Source organism: Caloenas nicobarica, chromosome 1 (genome assembly GCF_036013445.1).
Source record: "Caloenas nicobarica isolate bCalNic1 chromosome 1, bCalNic1.hap1, whole genome shotgun sequence".
In the NCBI taxonomy this organism is placed as follows: Eukaryota; Metazoa; Chordata; class Aves; order Columbiformes; family Columbidae; genus Caloenas; species Caloenas nicobarica.
Window position 1 is genome coordinate 6,705,344 of NC_088245.1, and position 13,241 is coordinate 6,718,584.

The 13,241-nt window shown below is 39.9% G+C and overlaps 1 protein-coding gene across 9 annotated transcripts in view; it reads left to right on the forward strand.

Annotated features, from left to right (window-relative positions):
* The window catches only part of CELF2 (CUGBP Elav-like family member 2), a 374,192-nt gene that overhangs the window by 183,848 nt on the left and 177,103 nt on the right, over positions 1-13,241 (forward strand). Inside the window, exon 1 of one of the 9 annotated variants that reach the window (XM_065626871.1) lies at positions 11,564-11,597. The exons of the other annotated variants lie outside the window; for them this stretch is intronic. The gene's annotated coding sequence lies outside the window, so the exon portion shown is untranslated. Of the gene's footprint in view, positions 1-11,563; positions 11,598-13,241 lie in introns of those variants that run through there. 9 annotated transcript variants of the gene reach the window in all.

Sequence of the window (13,241 nt, forward strand, 5' to 3'; positions counted from 1 at the left end):
AGGTTTCCTGAGTGAAATCTCAGATGATCTGGTGATGTTTGGCCTCTGTAAGAAAGCTGCTCTCTGCTAGTAGGTGGTTTGTAATTTATCAAAACCAGAAGACTTTGACACTCTATCCTGTCACTTAAGACTGAGCTGCTGCTGTGGTGCATGAGATAAGGTTATGCTGCCTCTGGAAAAAAAGAATTCACTTTTTTCATACTCTGATATTTCAGTTTCATCCTTTCATGATGTGATGGCTTTCCATTGTCACTTCTCATCTTTGTAAAGCATTACTGTGTGCTCCTGCTGCTAGTAGTAACAGGCTCAGGTGCTAACTGAGGTTGGAAGGTCCCTCAGAAGGTCTCTAGTCCAACCTCCTCCTCAAAGCTGGATGAGCTGGGAGGTCAGACCGGGTTGCTCAGGGTTTGATACCATTGGGTCTTGAAAACCTCTCAACATGGAGATCGCATAGCGTTTCTGGGCAACCTGTGGGCAATCGTTGACTGTCCTCATGGGGAAGATATTTTTCCTTCTATCCAGTGAGATACTATGTTGCTTGTTGTCTTCCCACCATTGTGCCGTGCAAAGAATCTGGTCTCATTCAGCCTGGAGAGGAGAAGGCTTCAGAGGAACATTCACACACTCACGAGAGGCTACTGAGAGACAGGGCCAAGCTCTTCAGCTGATAAACACTCCTATACCGCTTTATCAATGAAGGCTGGTCTGGAGTTGTTCACTCTTCGAAAAGTCTTTGGAAGAAGATGTTTTTTAAAACCATGATATCGTTTCTGCCTATTGTGTGAATTTAAGGGATTCTGATGCTCCTTCTAGTCTTTCGCTTAGGGAGTCCATTCTGCATTGCGTGACATCTTGCCTGTCTCATAACTGAAGTTCCATGCATTGCCTTAGTCTTTTGAACATCCACAATCCACTGGCAGTCTGAAGTGAGATTTGTTCTGCTCCAGGTTTTCTAAGCAGATATAACAGGTTTTCCCCCTCAATTGCTAACACTTACATATGCAAAACCAAGAACGATTGTCTCAATTTTTGCATATGTCTGAGTTTTCTCTCCAGTAGCTGTCTCATGTTAACTTACTGCCTGAAGTTATACAAATTACTGCTACAAATGGTTAACACTTAAGGAAATGGGGAAATTGTTTGTCATTCAGACAGTACCTATCAGTCTGGGCAGCAAGTATACAAAGACTTGTTTCATTGTAAGGAAGAGTAGCAGCCAAAGGCAAAGAATTGCATCAGTGTTTTCTAACTATCCAATAACACTTTGCTTTTATTTTTTTTTTATCTGCCAATAAATACACATCTATTTGAGTTGACTTTTTTAAAAAATCATTTGGGTCTATGCTATTATTTCCCTACTGTATTTGTCCAGGTTTTTGCATTTTTTGATACTGTAAATAGAGAAAAAAAAAAAGCAGATTACTAGTCGGGGTGACTCTCTCATTTGTGTTTCTAAATCTTACACGATCCTGTTCCCCCAGCATGGCAAATTGTTTAGGTACTAGCTGCAGACCTAAATGCAACAAACTTTTGCTGTATTTTATTTCTGATCAAAAAAAAAAAAATGGGTGTATGTCATTACTTAATGAAAATAATACCTTTTCAAGTCCTTTGAAAAGACTTGCTATGCTTTTCATTTTTGGGTGTTACTATTGCTAATACTGCATTGCCTCCCAAGCACATACCTGCAGGTTTCACAAAAACAAAACAACCTCTTATCAAAAAAAACCCCTTTATCTTCTGAACCTGGAGAGTTATGCAAGTAAGGAGTTGGGAGCAGAGAAAAGGGAGGTTTGAGGTTTTGCGGAAAATTATTTTCCAGGTGAGAGACAGGGGACTTCTGTTCCTGGAGCAATGTGCAGTAGCCAGACTATGATCCTTTTTAACTTAAGGTATGACTAAAAATAAGAGGATAAAATCTTTTTGAAATCTATTTAAACTTCAGCGCTAGCTGTGTAAAAGCATGTGAAAAGCTTTACAGGATTAAGGTAAATGTCCACCTAACCTAGTAGCCTGCCTTCCACAGAAACTCATAGAAAATGTGTAAGTAAAAATAAACAAAATAATGGCGAAAGTGCTCAGGGATTACTTTTTTTCCTGTAAGCTCTCACAGATGTTTTCAAACGGTAACATGGTGACTTCCAAACCTGAAGTTGCACCTACAAATTGCACCTCAAACAGCTTTTGTTGGATTTCTTTTCCACCAGGGAAGAATTCAGTGGGTCCTTGCAGGTCCTCATATTCTGTGCTATTTTGAGAGTGAAGACGTATGTGTTTTTTTCATTATATCACTGTTTGCTGCTACCTTTTATTATACTCTCCTGTATATTAATGGTGCTGAGCTATTAGCATCATCCCACACATTCTGTGTTTATGCCAGCGTGGTGAATCAGAAAAAACATCTGCCTGGGAGGTAGAAATGTGATTTTTTTGTGTATGAATGCATAAACATGAAAACTCTACACTTTCTAATTTGAACTCACACCAGAGAGCAAAGGAGAGACCTGTGAATGTCTGCGGTTGGGAACTGGCCCTTGTGCAAATCCCGTGAGAGAAGGTTGGAAGGGATAAGGTGTCTGTCCACATCAGCGTTAACAAAGAAGAAAAATGGCAGAGTGACTGCTTCATCCAAGAGTAAAGCCAGAGACGTCGTGACACTGAGATACACAAGCTGTGTATTTCATTAGCATCCATGAGCTACTTGTCATTAATTTAGGTCAGTGTTGCATTGCTCGGACATAAGATTCAGCACAGGGAATATTTAATGTAACATTGATCCTTCCCTCCCCCACCTTTTTTTTTTTTTTTTTTTTTTCCCAATGACTTTTTTATTTTTTAAAAATTCTAATTTCATCCATTCAGGATGAATAGTGTATGTTAAGCATGGCGACTTCTGATCTGTACTCAGCTGAGCGGCATTGATGAGGAGATACTATTTAAAAAAAGATTGCTTAAAATAAACAAGGATCTCTTCTTGAACATTTTTACATTTAGAGAAGTACAGCTACCTATACTTCCCAGAACACACTGAGCTTTTAGTAAATAACTTAATAGGCTCAGGGTCACAGTGATCCTTCTGTTGATACCGTGGAGTTTGCTGGCAGCTGACACCTCTGCGGAAAAGCAGAAATGTCAGCCGATGAAAGCAGCATCAGCATCTTGACAGATTTGTGTTGTAATGGCATCTTTAGGCAGCTTTGAAAGCAAAACAGAGCTCATGTGCTTCTTAAAAAACTTATTTTATGCTACAGTTACTGGAGTTTTTAAAGTCTTGTTTCGAAAGGTACCTATGATAAAATCAGGTCTTCAAGAGTCAGCTGCACAGCCTTTCTGGAAAAGCCCAGGGCTCTGGTTTCGCCCAGAGGCTGCATTATTAAGAGTAAGACAGACACAGAATTCCCTTTCCTCTTTAATCCCTGCCCTCTTTTTAGGCATTTTTTTAAAAAATACATTTTGTACCAAAATACCATCAATACGACCTGGCAGATAAGAAATCTAACAGCCAGCAAAGATGCTGTACCAACGGCAGAGTTCTAAGTATTTAGCAACATCACCGTAGCCTTGTTCCACATTTGCAATTAATACACGTCTGTGTTTGCATTTGTTATAGGACTCTTGACAGCACCAACATAACAAGAAAAACGAACAACCTGAGTAATAAATCTCTGGAGGCATTCAGCAAGTGCCATAGGGCTCATTAATCTTGATTATTCCCCATAATAGATAACTTCACAAATCATCTATTCTCCCCAATCATGCACATAAGGATAATGTATATATAATAGCTTCCCGTACTGTATAACCCCAAATAGAATTTCATTTTTTAAATATAAGTCTTGACAAATGTAAGACAAATATTTATAGAAAAGGAATGAGTATGAATAACAATGAACTGGGCTGAAGCAAGTGGGGCAGATACTATTGTGAAAAGAAGGTGACATATTTTCTGGTTTTTGGGTTTGTTTCCCCGACCCCCCCACCTTCACACACACGCACTCTATGATGTCTCTATTTGAATCAAGGAATTCATTTATTTATAGCCTGAAGTAGATGGGATTTTCTTCCTGAGAGTTTTGGCCAGGGAGATAAAGGAGTCTGCAGCTGCAGCCTTCATGCACGCTCTTCAACAGGGGAAAATAGGGACCACTGAGAAATATCCTGGATTTCAAACAATTTAGTATTTATAATTTATGCTACTGATTCCTCCTTTTTCTTGTACTCTTCCTAAAGCCTTCCTTTGAAAAGCACCCAAGTTATCAGAGGAAACCACGATGCTGATTTGATTTGGTCTTTACCTGTTTATCAGGTTTCCTCAGCTGCAACTTAAATAACGTAAGAGATCTGCAAAAGACATCATATTTAGAGAAAGGGGGTATATGATCCTTTCAGTAAGAATAGCAGAGGTGCTTTAATACCCATAGTTGACACTGAACTGCAGGCTGTGCTTGAGCTCAGAAATACCGTGGTTATCTTAAAGATAATTGTGCAAAGAAAAGAAAATATAGGAGACAATAACTTTAAAAATATACAAAATATCCTGGTTTTAATGCAATTGGTATTGAAAAACGATAAGCAAATTGAGTGAAGAGGAAAACAGAAGTACTTTTTTTTTGCATAGAAGGAGACAGGTACCTTTTATATCTTCATAGCTGTGGTGACCTTAACCTGATGCTTGAGAGTAAGTTCTGCTGATTGAAGTTGCGGAAGCGTAAAGTTGTATTCACAGGTATCCTTCCTCTTATGCAGTATAAAGCATGAGATTTGATTGCCCTCATCTTTGCCATTTTTCCACCTTTCTTCTCCCTCCATGTGTCCAAATGCTCTCAAAACCCCAGGATTTTGCTCTGTGACCTGGGACACCAAAATAGCAGTTTTGTGTGAATGGAAAGGATTTAAAAGAGTAATAACTGAACTAATTTAAGGGAGGGTTTCCTCTTCTTTTTCACTGTCCCTCCTCCACCCTCTGTAACAAGTACTCAAGATTCATTTTCTGTAAAACTTAATAGAAAAGAGAATATATGTATCATCTTTCGGAGCTGAAACAAGAACAACCTGAGACTTGGATCCATTTCTTTCTCCAAGGTCTGCTGTGCACATCACTTGAGCAATTCTACTTCTTTAATTCTTTCATATGTGAATGCATCATAGTCCTTTAATAGACTACATTATTATGTCTCTGCTCCTAAATACATACACATTAATCATATCCATGGGCAAAATACCCTCTGGCACAGAGGTGAAGAATGGATCTTGCCTCTAAGAAGTTTTAAAAAAGGGAGAAAAAAATTGAAAATGTTCACCATCTTATGAGTTTGATTAGATGGGTTCAGGATCCTGTAGATTTGGCTTCTGTGTTTAGATTCATTTTTCCTGAGACCCCTGCAAAGAAATTTTTAAGATTGTGACAAACAGTAGTGCATTTTGCTTTGAAATTTTTCTTTGATATCAGCACAGTCTGGTAGTCTGAATCACAGTTTCAGAATCAGGATAAATGAGTTGTGTTCTTAGTTGTCTGAGAAAAATTCAAGTAACTCCCTTAATCTCTCTCGCTCCCTGTTTGTCCCTGTATAAAACTATATTAATAATACTTCACCATCTTTGTAAAATGTTCCACAGTCTTCTGATGAAAGGAATTATTTTAAGTTCAAAGCGTTACTCTTAATGAAAGAATGAACTTGCTTATTCTTTAAGAAATACATTATATAAACATCAAAGACCTGTTTGTACCAAGTGTTAGCCTGCTGTAGGGTGCTCTTGTGTCTCAGTTAGCAATATTTTCTCTTTCACTCCTCCGTGAAAAAGAATGTATTTGGTGATCTGGATGCCATGTGATACAATTCCATCAATGTCAATGTGTGCAGAAGAACTAAGTGCAGTGATTGGCATCAGCCATAATTTCCTATTCTGTCAAAAAATTAGCATGCCAATGGATGCAAAGTGATGTGCAGTCACTTGTAATCATTCTCTTTCCACTGCCCTGTCTGGCTGATTCCTCCAAAGATCCAAAAGTCACTGCAAGAGAGCAGCTTGAGTTTTGAAGTCCAGGTTGTGACCCAAAGGCTTACTGGCTAGTTTTCATGCTTGGACTCATCTTTAGATAATGCAACTTGCAAGCACCTCCAAAAATGGGAGTACTCTCATCTTTTGTTGGGGGAGATTATCAAACTGTAGGGATTGTTTCTTTAGAAGTTAATGCAAGAAGCCAGGTAATGATTGACACTAGTTGACCACCAACAAAAAGGGGTTAAGCAAGTGGAAAACATGATATGTTCTTAAATGGGTTAACACACGTTTTAACATTCTCCCTTTTTGTTAAATTTTTCTACCTCTGGCTAGTCTCAGCTCAGCCACATGAACTTGGTGACTTCTCTGGGTCTTCTCGCTTTGATAAAATGCAGAGTGGTAACAGACTGTCTGCTTTCTGCATTTACCCAGTGCAGCAAGTAATGAGTTCATGCCTCTTCTTGAAGAAGTCCTTTTATAGGTGGCAGTGGCAAGAAGAAGAGTCAGACGGGTAGTGAAGAGCTTCTCTGCATTTGGAAGCTAATGTGCAGTTGATGGAGGTGAGCTTACAAGACACTAGCAGCATGGCTGTAGATGTCCCCAGGGTTCTGTGATGGCCTCTGAGTGAGGAGTCTGCTCTGCTGTGAGAGTGGACTGTGCTACTTCCCCTGTAGCATCATAGAATCATTTAGGTTGGAATAGACCTTTAAGGTCATCAAGTCCAACCGTAAACCTAACGCTGCCAACTCCACTGCTAAACCACGTGCCTAAGCACCACATCTACACATCAACCACTTCCCTGGGCGGCCTGTTCCAATGCTTGATACCCCTTTCAGTGAAGAAATTTTTCCTAATATCTGATTTAAACCTCCCCTGGTGCAACTTGAGGCCATTTCCTCTCAATCTATCACCTGTTACCTGGGAGAAGAGACCAACCCCCGCCTCACTACAACCTCCTTTCAGGCAGTTGCAGAGAGTGAGGTCGTCTCCCCTCAGCCTCCTTTTCTCCAGGCTAAACCCCCAACAGATTCATTAGCAGCTCCCCATCAGACCGTTCCCCAGCTCCATTCCCTTCTCTGAACTCTCTCCAGCACCTCAATGTCTTTCTTGTAGCGAGGGGCCCAAAATTGAACACAGGATTCACAGTGCAGCCTCACCAGTGCCCAGTACAGGGGGATGGTCACTGCCCTGGTCCTGCTGGCCACACTATTTCTGATACAAGCCAGGATGCTCTTGGCCTTCTTGGCCACCTGGGCACGCTGCTGGCTCATATTCAGCCAGCTGTTGACCAACACCCATGCTCCAAGTGTGGAGCTTCTTCTGGAAGTATGGAAGAGGACAGCAACATTCAAGAAGATCAACACAGTACAGTAGAAGGTGGACCTGGTGTAACTTGCCCCTCATCTGGGTTGAAAAAGAATAAACACTAAGAGGGTTTATAGTAACCCTGAACAACGTCAGTCCTGAAGGACAACATTTGTATTGCTTGGACAGCAACAGGTCTGTCTCTGATACCTTTTCTTTCTGATGCCTTTTCTTTCTGCATATTGAAAAGGCATTAAAAAGCCTTTTCTGTTCTTTTTTTGTTATGCTGATGTAGCAGTACAAAAGAGGATACTGGCCCTTCTGGTTTAAACTGAGATTACTCGGTTTTAATGGGCAAAGAATAAAGTTAAGGAAGGCCAGAACATGAATACTGGGACTTCTTTGCATCTCTTTAACTGATGATGGAAAGAGAGGGAACAGAACTCTGTTACGACATTTGAGTTCAAGTACATAAAGAGTTAGTTACAGGAGAAACTGGTCCCTTTCCAGGCCTTGCTGAGATGGGACTATAAATACAACTAAATAAGTAGTCAACACAGTTGCTGGAAGGATCATTCCCATTTTCCAATATAAGATCTAGTATTGTGAGGAGGCAGCATTTGACTCTTCCAATGGTATCTCCTTTTACCTGGGAAAACATCTCCGTAAGAACTTTGCCAATAGTCCTGTGCTTTCTTTAGTGAGATCAAGTGAACAAAAAACTGTTCCCAGTGTAAACAGAAAAATATATTAGCTGGTTTATTTTTAAGTTATTCAGAAACTTGACAAGTGAAAGCAGCTCTAAATGACATCCAGATTCAAAAAAACGTTACTCGGAGTATCTGAAATAGAAGTTCTAGTTGTGACAGACTCTCAGTGCTCACATCTTCACAGCTTAAAAGATGAGAAACACGTGTTGAAACTCAGATGCCCAATTTAGAAATAAATTCATACAGGCTCTAAATCTCTAGACTAGGACCTGTGTTATGGAAAAAAAAGTTTATGTAACACTCTTTCCATTATAAATAGAGACTAATTTTCTCGAAAAGACTCTTAATACTGAGCAAACAAGTAAGTTTAGTACTAAAAACATTCTCAGTGCTTCATTGCCTTGGGTTTACAATATCATTTGCACGTCAAATTATATTTCATCTTATGATTTAGTAATGCCAGAAGAATAGATCTAATTCTGTGTCTCACGGTACCCTTAAAGATGGAAGATTGCTTTCCATGGAGTGTAAAACTCAATTTGTAGTCATGTGTATAAAACATGACTTTATGGCAGATTAGCTTGCTGTAGATTTAGTTCTCCCTGACAGTGAACTGAAAAATATTAGCATTTCACTGAACACAGTATTAATGGCAAGAAGAAAGTATTATTGTAATGTAGAAAGTAGAATGAGATTTTTGAAAGTAGAACCAGTAAGCAGAAGAAAATGTATTTAGAGATTTGCAAGGAGTTTAGACAGAGTTGGTTTAACTTTTTTCTTTTATCTTTCTGTTTTTTTCCCCTCTCTGTGAGTCATTTTAAGAAACAAAAGCATATTTGCAGTTCTCAGAGTGATCTCCCAATGATTTTAAAGAAAACAGCAGTTACAGTACTGGAAGAGGCCTTTGGACCATGTATGCCTCAGGTGACTATAGTAAATCTAATTTTTTTTATTTTTTTTAAAAGGATTCCTTTGTTTGATTTGCAAAATCTTGCTTAGCGGTCAGATGTGGGTTTTGCTTTTTCCGGTGCAAGGAGAAGGTATAAGCAGAAGATCAGAGTGAGTGTTTCTATGCAGTTCATTATTCATAATACTGTAGTGGTGTTGTCAGGTTGCTGAAGCAGGTGAACATCACCTCCTGGGTGTGACGAGACTGTCTCTTGGCGTGCTGAGTACTCGCATTAGAAAATGGGCCCGAGCCAATTAACGTGCTGCTAAAATCATTACATCCATGTGTTGCACTGAGGGTTTTAGAAGAGATGGAAGGAGGAAAGAAATTGAAAAGGAAACCAAATAGACGGTATAATTAAATGGCATTCAAGAGGAGAATGTTTTATGGAGGGTGCTTCGTACTATTCTGTATCCTGCACTTTAATTTTTGCAGAGTATCTTATATGTATCTGCCAGAGTGATCCAACATGTTTGTACAGAGTCTGCTTCTATAATGTGACTGATAATGATGCAATTCTTTATGCTTAACTCAAAGTTAATATATTCAAGATACAAATTATATATGAGGGCATAGAAAGCACTGCAACAATTTAGCTGCAGTTGTTGAAAGGTTCCCTGTGCTTCTATTTTAACTGGATACTTTTTGTTTATTCTGTTCATTTTAATTCCATAGAAAGTCAAATAATGATGTGTGAAAATGGCATTAATTATGCTTTGATATTTCTGCAAAAACAATAACTGAATTTGATCTGCTTTTAATCTTTCAAGCTATTCATTGTCTCTGTCCCTTATTCCTATAGATATCTTTTTCCTCATTCAGTTCCCTTTGTTTAACAGGCAACAGGGTCTACCTGCTTTCTTGGGTCAGGCGCAAGCTCTGCATTCTTTTAAAATAGCTTTCAACGTGATTGTTGTTCCTTTGTTTCTATTTAGGAAGGCATTTAAGATTGCAAACGATGTGCTAAATTGTCCCATTCTCTACAGAATATTTTCCACATGTTCCAAAGGTTGAAAATGATGACAGTATGCTTGTTCTTAATTATGCACGCTCATATTAATTAATATTTTCACTAGTTTTCTTTAATTTTTAGCTACAGCTACTACTGTGTGGGACCCAGTCGTACAAATATGCATGTGATTAATTTTTCTCACCAGAACTGGTTTTCGTACTATTGCTTTTTTGCAGTCTCCATAGAACCTTCTTTGCAGCATACACTACGTACAGCAATGTGTGCTCTTGCTGAGGGACACAGCTTGGTGTACAGTCAGAATAAGGCGTTAAAGGGTGGAAGGGGCAACTGGTTGCAGCCCCTTGACATTGACTGGTTTGTAATGGGTCAGTTGGGAAAAGCAGGGGGGTACTTAGCGACGCAAGGGCACGCACAGATGGCAAAGTACTCTCAGGAAGCTGAGATGCTTCTTTCCTCATCTGTGAGGAGCTGCTGAGCTCAGTTACCACAACAACATTGCTCACAATACCTGAGCCCCCCAGCAGAAACCAGCTGCCGTGGTGGTGGAGCCTCAGATGGACAAAGTGAGGTGCAGTAAGTCATAGGGAAAGACAAGGACACACAACTCCTGCTTCCCAAGCCATCCTGTTGCAATGCTTATTTTTACAAACTATTGTAAACGATATTTCTAAACTGTGGAAGATGGAGCATGGTGTTCTCTAATCACATGGGGGTCTTCTTGTCTTTGGTGGTAGCACAGGGAGTTAAGTGGCGTTGTCCAATCATAGCGTCATAGAATGTCCTGAGTTGGAAGGGACCCACAAGGATCATCGAGTCCAACTCCTGTCCCTGCACAGGACAGCCCCAAAGTTGACACCATGTGTCTGAGGGCGTTGGGGTTTACTCTTGGAGTTACAGTCTATCCAGACTGAGAATTGGGCTCTAGAATTTTTTTCTTTAAAATATTTGCCTCTTTGCCAAGAAGTAACAGACTTTTGCTTACCATTACAATGAGGCAGAAATTCAGGGAGAAGACACAGGGACCTGTCTAGTGTGACTTCCTTCCTCTGACCACACGTCCCCTGTCCCAGGCAGAGGTGGGGAGTGCACATAGCTTTTCCTTCTGAAAACCTCGCAAATAAAATAAACCTATTGTACACTCGGGCATGTGAGTTGTGCACAGTTGGGGGCATGCCCCACACGACCCGTCGATCAGGTTTGCGATGCACACGTGTGCGTCACGGGCCTGTGGTCGCTCCCCAGCTCCGTGACCCAAACACAGCCAATATCTCTATAACCTTCCAAACCAGCCTGCTTGATGGCATGTTTCCCAGCTGGAGTTTGTCACCTCCTTCCTCGTGCCCAGCACAGCCTTTCCCCTTACGTGTCCCCAACTATTTAAGCAGTGGTAAAAATGCATTTCAAGAACAAACAGGGCCAAAAAAAGATGCGGTTGCTACAAAAACGGTACAGAAGTAGAAACTTAATGACATTTTAGCCACAGTGGGACCATTGTGATAGCAGTTATTAACCCTCTCAAGCAAAGCATTTATTGAAATGTTGAAATTTATTTTAGGTTGAACATGCCAGAACAAATACTGAGCGTTGCCTGTGGTTTATCTGGCTTACTGACGTGCTAAAACTGTATCAGCCAAGCACAACCTAGGACTGTAAATAGGTAGGTAGTCTTCAAAAACACATCTTACTGCATTGCGATAGCAATGTCTTTATGCTTCAGCTTTTAGAAAATCCTTCGTCCCTAGGTATGCTGCTCTGTGTTGCATAGTTTACAAAAAGATGCCCAGAAAAGATGTCCTCAGTTTCTGGACTGTGCTCTGTGGTACAGGAAAAGAATATCAGAGATGGTTTGCCTGCCTACTCGGAGCACGGAAACCACCCTTAGCCACACAGTCTTATAAATAACAGTTTGGATGTTGTTCTCGTATGGTGCAACTTAGATGTTGTAGCACAACAGAAATATTTTCTTTGACAAAATTGATCCTTGCATGCACATATAAATATTTAGAAATACGCGCACGGATGCATTTCAAGGGCTCTTGCACACACCTGACACAAGCACCTTTTGTCCTAACACTTAATGAAATTTTTGTATTTTTCTTAAGCACCTACTGATCCCTTCAGCCTTTAAAAGTTATTTGTAGGAATTGCAAGATGCATTTCAAATACTTTATAAAAAAAATAAACACAGGCTTTAAATAGTTAATGAATGCACATCATTTACCTAAACAGTGTTTTTCTAGATCTTTGCAAATATGACATTAATTAAGGAGAGTAACTAAAGCTGAAGTGCCACAGAATGTTAATCCTCAGCATCAGTAATTAGCTGTGGATGAGAGTTTTTTTAAAATGTTTCGGTTTCTATCATTTTGTTTTGGAAGAAACACAAGTATGTGGCTTGAATTATTAAGAAAACAAATGAGCCCTGAAAAGAATAGAACAAGACTCTCAAATGTGGATGGCCGTATCTGTGCTACCGCAATGAGCCTTTGCCCATCCATGGCGTTACTGACTCCGTGATGGAAAATAAATCCATGATAACCCTGAGACATCTCCTCACGCGCTCTCCCCCGTATGCCCACACAGGGGGGGTCCTGTGTGTCCTTCGCTCCACGCTGGGAGAAGAAGGGGAGATCAGTCAGCCCGGCCCATTGCAGAAGATAACGTTGCATCCTTGTGTTTGCAAATGGCCAGTGAGGCCAAGTAGTGCAGACAGCTACTCGGTCATTAATTTGATTGTGTTTTTAACAAACTAGTAAAGGCAGCTCTTTGAATCTATCCCTCCTGCATGCCCTGATAATTGTTTTGTTTATCTGCACAATTTTACTCGCCGCAGCGGGCAGTGGAAGGGCTGTCTGTATTGTTTGTCTTCTTAAATTGTTAAATGAAATGACTCAGAAGATTCAGGAAATTAATTTTTGTAGTCTAGATACATGGCGAAAAAAGAAAGCTTTGAAGTGGTGATGACAGCGTAGCCACTCTGAAATTCATGAATCAGCCTTTGCAAGATTTTCAGAGGCTTAGAAAGTGAGAATTTTTTAAAATAGTGCATCCTTTTTAGTTCCCTATTGATATCTGAACTTTAACAATTCATGTCACTCTGAGCTTTATTCAAAGGGTGTTTTGTATGAAAATGAAAACCAAGATACCCATATAAATCGGACTTCAAGAAACAGAGCTTTTAAAATAAAGCATAGCATTATTATTAGACTCATATTAAAATTGTGATAATAGTCGATGTTACCTACTCTTTTCTCTATTTTTTTAGGATGATTGATTTAACAGCTACTGTTGAAATAGCCAT